The sequence below is a fragment of the Halichoerus grypus genome, chromosome 11, assembly GCF_964656455.1.
Source record: "Halichoerus grypus chromosome 11, mHalGry1.hap1.1, whole genome shotgun sequence".
Taxonomy (NCBI): Eukaryota; Metazoa; Chordata; class Mammalia; order Carnivora; family Phocidae; genus Halichoerus; species Halichoerus grypus.
Window position 1 is genome coordinate 104,519,000 of NC_135722.1, and position 5,780 is coordinate 104,524,779.

Genomic DNA, 5,780 nt, shown 5'->3' on the forward strand with positions numbered 1-5,780 from the left:
GAGCTCTGTTCTAGGATTTTTATGGTCTCAGGTCTCACATTTAGGACTTTAATCCATTTTGAGTTTATTTTTGTGTATGGTGTAATAAAGTCCAGTTTCATTTTTTTTTTTTTGCAGGAGATGTCCAGTTTTTTCAACACCATTTATTGAAAAAATTGTCTTTTTTTCCATTGGATATTCTTTCTTTCTTTGTTGAATATTAATTGGCTCTATAATTGTGGGTTTATTTCTGGGTTTTCTCCTCTGTTGCATTGACCTAATGGGTCTCTTTTAGTGCCAGTATCCTACTGTTTTGATTACTATGGCTTTGTAATAGAGCTCCAAGTCTGGAATTGTGATACTTCCAGCTTTGCTATTCTTTTTCCAAATTGCTTTGGCCATGTGGAGTCACTCGTGGTTCCATATAAATTTTAGGATTGTAGGTTTTAGTTTTATGAAAAATGCTGTTGATATTTTTTAGGGATTATGTTAAATGTGTAGATTGCTTTGGTTGTATAGATATTTTAACAATATTTGTTCTTCCAATCCATGAGCATGAAATGTCTTTCCATTTGCTTGTGTCCTCTTCAGTTTCCTTCATCAGTGTTTATTGTTTTCAGAGTACAGGTCTTTCACCTCCTTGGTTAAATTTATTCCTAGATATTTTATTATTTTTGGTGTAATTGTAAATGGCATTATTAATTTCCATTTCTGTTGCTTCATTATTAGTGTATAGAAATGCAACAGATTTCTGTACATTGATTTTGTACCCTGTGACTTTACTGAATTCATTTATCAGTTCTCGTAGCTTTTTGGTGGAGTCTTTAGGGTTTTCTGTATTTGCATCATGTCATCTGCAAATAGTGGCAGTTTTACTTCTTTCTTACCAGTCTGAATGCCTTCTATTTCTTTTTCTTGTGTGATTTTTGTGGCTAAGACTTCCAGTACTAGGTTGAATAAAAGTGATGAGAATGGACATCCTTGTCTTGTTCCTGACCTTTGGGGAAAGCTCTGTTTTCCCCCACTGAATATAATGTTAGCTGTGGGTTTTTCCTATATGGACTTTATTATGTTGAGGTATATTCCCTCTAACCCTATTTTATTGAGGGCATTTTATCATGAATGGATGCTGTACTTTGTCAAATTCTTGTTTGGCATCTATTAATATGATCATATGGTTTTTATCCTTTGTCTTATTGGTGTGATGTATCACACTGATTGCTTCGCAAATACTGAACTGCCCTTGCATCCCAGGAACAAATCCCACTTGATCTTGGTGAATGATTTCTCTAAATGCATTGTTGCATTCAGCTGGCTAGTATTTTGTTGAGGCTTTTTACATATATGTTCATTGGAAATATTGGCCTGTAGTTTATTCTTTCTCACGCACGCACTCTCTTTTTCTCTCTCTCTGCGGTGTTTTTATCTGGTTTTGGTATCAAGGTGATGCAGGTCTCCTAGAATGGATTTGGAATTTTTCCTTCTATATTTCAGAATAGTTTGAGAAGAATAGGTATTAATTCTTCTTTGAATGTTTGGTAGAATTCGCCTATGAAGTTTTCTGGTCCTGGACTGTTGTTCACTGGGAGTTATTTTATTACTTATTGAATCTCCTTGGTGATAATTTGTTCAAATTCTCTATTTCTGCCTGGTTCAGTTTTGTAGGTTATATGTTTCTAGGAATTTATCCATTTCTTCTTGGTTGTCTAATTTGTTGGCATCTAGTTTTTCATAATATTCCCTGAAAATTGTATTTCTGTGGTGTTGGTTATTCTTTCATTTGTGAATTTGTTTGAATTCTTTTTCTCTCTTTCTCTTTTTGATGATCTGGCTAGCAGTTTATCAATTTTATTAATCTTTTCCAAGAACCAGCTCCTGGTTTCATTGACCTGTTCTATTGTTTTTTAGTTTCTATGTCATTTATTTCTGCCTTAGTCTTTATCATTTCCTTCCTTCTGCTAGTTTTAGGTTTTGTTCTTTTTCTAGCTCTTTTAGGTGTAAGTTAGGTTGTTCGAGATTTTTCCTGCTTCTTGAGGTAGGTCTTAGAACTGTTTTTGCTATATCCCAAAGGTTTAGGACTGTTGTGTTTCCATTTTTGTTTCTTTCCATGTACTTTTTTATTTCTTCTTTGATTTCTTGGTTGACCTATTCATTATTCCTATTCATTATTTAGTAGCATGTTATTTAACCATGTATTTGTGGTCTTTCTATATTTTTTTTTCTTGTGGTTGATTTCTAGTTTCATAGCATTGCAGTCAAAAAAGATGCATGGTATGACTTTGATCTTTTTGGTGAGGCTTGTTTTTTGGCCAAATATGTGATCTATTCTGGAGAATGTTCCATGTGCACTTGAAACGAATGTGTATTCCACTGTTTGAAGATGGAATGTTCTGAATATATCTGTTAAATCCATCTGGTCTAATGTGTCATTCAAAGCCAGTGTTTCCTTATTGATTTTCTGTTTGGATGATCTGCCAGTTGATCTAAGTGGGGTGTTAAAGTCCTCTACTGTTACTGAATCACTATCGATTAGTTCCTTTATGTTTATTATTAACTGTCTTATGTATTTGGGTGTTCCCATGGTGCATGCATAAATGTTTACAAGTGTTATATCTTCTTGTTGGATTATCCCCTTTATTCTTACCTCATGCCCATTTCTCTTGTTACAGTCTAAGGTCTGTTTTGTCTAAGTATTGCTACTCTGGGTTTCTCTTGACATCCAGTTGCATGATAGATGTTTCTCCATCCCCTCACTTTCAATCTGCAAGTGTCTATAGGTCTGAGATGAGTCTCTTGTAGGGAGCATATAGAAGGGTCTTGTTTTTTTATCCACTCTGTCATTCTAGGTCTTTTGATTGGAGCATGTAGTCCATTTCCATTCAAAGTAATTATTGGTAAGTATTTATTGTCTCTTTGTTACTTGTTTTGGTGGTGTTTTGTAGTTTTACTCTGATCCTTCTCTTGCTCTCTTTCATGGTTTGCTAGTTTTCTTTAGTGATATACTTGGATTCCTTTCTCTTTATTCTTTGCATGCCTATTAGTAGTTTGCGATTTGTGGTTACCATTAGGTTTGTGTATGTCATCTGCATAGAGCAGTCTATATGAAGTTGAGGGTTGCTTAACTTTGAACCCATTCTCTATTCCCACCCTCCCCCCCCCAACATGTTAGGTGTATAGTGTCATATTTTACATCTTTTTATTTTGTGAATCCCTTGACTAATTTTTTACAAAAATAATTATTTTTATTGCTTTTGTGTTTCCTACTTTTCGTACTGTCACTTATGGTCTTTCCTTTCCACTCAGAGTTTCCTTTAATATTTCCTGCAGGGCTGGTTTAGTGGTCAAGAGTTTTTGTCTAGGAAACTCTTTATCTCTCCATCTATTCTGAATGACACCTTGCTGGATAGAGTACTCTTGGCTGCAGAGTCTTTCCTTTTAGCACAGATATGCTTTGCTAATTGATTTTCTTCCTGAATGTTTTATCTATTAACGCAAATGGGCTGTAAGGTCCCCTACTTTTATTGTATTACCATCAATTTCTCCCTTTTTGTCTGTTAATATTTCCTTATGCATGCATTTGCTTTAATACTGAGTGAACTTCTAATTGTTATGCACTATTTTTAGATTGATTATTATTGTGTAATGCTCTTCTTTGTCTCTTGTTATACTTTCTGTTTTAAAGTCTGTTTTGTCTGATGTAAGTATTCCTACCCCAGCCTTTTTTTCCTTTCCTTTACATGGAAGATCTTATTCCATCTGCTTACTTTCAATCTGTATGTTTCTTGAGGTCTGAAGTGAGTCTCTTCTAGGCAGTATGTAGATGGGTCTTTTAGAAATCTATTCTGTCACCCTGTGTCTTTTGATTGGAGCATTTAAACCACTTAAATTTAAAGTTATTGCTCTGAGGGTCACTGGAGGGGAGGTGGGGGGATGGCGTAACCGTGGAGGGCATTAAGGAGGGCACGTGATGTCATGAGCACTGGGGGTGTTGTATACAACTAACTGAACTCTACCTCTGCAACTAATGATACATCATGTTAATTGAATTTAAATAAAAATAAAATTTTAAAAGAGTTATTGCTGATAGGTATTTACTTATTGCCATTTTGTTAATTGTTTTCTGGTTGTTTTTGTTACCCTTTGTTTCTGTTTCTTGCTCTCTTGTGATTTATGAGTTTCTTTAGTGTTATGCTTGAGTTTCTTTTTGTACTTTTTTAAGATTTTATTTATTTATTTGACAGAGAGAGACACAGGGAGAGAGGAACACAAGCAGGGGAGTGGGAGAGGGAGAAGCAGGCTTCCCGCAGAGCAGGGAGCCCGATGTGGGGCTTGATCCCAGGACCCTGGGATCATGACCTGAGCCACAGGCAGACGCTTAACGACTGAGCGACCCAGGTGCCCCTCTTTTTGTATTTTATATACCTTTGGTTTTTGGTTTGGTTTGACATCACCATGAGGTTCGTAGACAACATCCTAAGTCTGCAGTAGTCTCTATGAAATTGATAATTACTAAAGTTCAAAAATATTCTAACAGAATTCCATTTTTATGCCCCTCTACATTTTATGTGTATGTTGTTATATTTTGCATCTTTTTATTTTGTAAGTCCCTTAACTAATTTTTTAGATATAATTGATTTTACCACTTTTGTCTTTTAGCCTTCATCCTAGCTTCATAAGTGATTGACCTACTACCTTTACTATGTTTTTACTCATGAAATTTTTTCTTTTATAATTCTAATTAAGGCCTTTTCTTTCCACTTAAAGAAGTCCTTTAACAGTTTTTGTAAGGCTGGTTTGTTTGTTTGTTTGTTTATTTTTTGGTGTAAAAAGATGGTTTTATTAAAGCACGGGACAGGACCTGTGGGCAGAAAGAGCTACCTATGTAAGGCTGGTTTAAAGGTGATAAACTCCTTTAACTTTTTGTTTGTCTGGGAAACTATCTCTCCTTCAATTCTGAATATAACTTTGCTCAGGATCATGTTTTTGGTTGTAGGTTTTTTCCTTTACGTTGGCTATATCGTGCCATTCCTTTCTGGTCGTTGCTTTTTCTGCTGGAAAATCAGTTGATAGTGTAGCAGTTGATAGGGTTTCCTTTATACATAACTAATTGCTTTTCTCTTGCTGCTTTTAAAATTCTCTCTCCATCTTTAATCTTTGACATTTTAATTATTATACATTGTGGCCTAAACCTCTTTGCATTCATGTTGATTGGATCCCTCTGTGCTTCCTGAAGCTGGATGTCAGTTTCCTTCTCCACATTAGGGAAATTTTTGGCTCTTATTTCTTCAGATAGATTTTCTGTCCCCCGGGGCGCCTGGGTGGCTCAGTTGGTTGGGCGACTGCCTTCGGCTCAGGTCATGATCCTGGAGTCCCTGGATCGAGTCCCACATCGGGCTCCCTGCTCGGCAGGGAGCCTGCTTCTCCCTCTGACCCTCCCCCTCTCATGTGCTCTCTCTCTCTCTCTCATTCTGTCTCAAATAAATAAATAAAATCTTTAAAAAAAAAAAAAAAAAAAAAAAAAAAAAAGATTTTCTGTCCCCTTATTTCTCTCTTTCTTTTCCTTCTGGGACCCCAAAACATGCATATTCTCTTGATATTATCCACGAGATCCATTCATTTATCCTCACTTTTAAAATTCTTTTTTTTTCTTTTTGCTGTATAGCATGGGTGCTTTCCATTACCCTGTCTTCCAGATCACTGATTCTTTCTTCCACATTCTCTAATCTGTTGATTCCCTCTTGTGTATTTTTCATTTCAGTTATTCTTTGATTCTGATTGTTTCTTGTTTCCATTTGCTATCT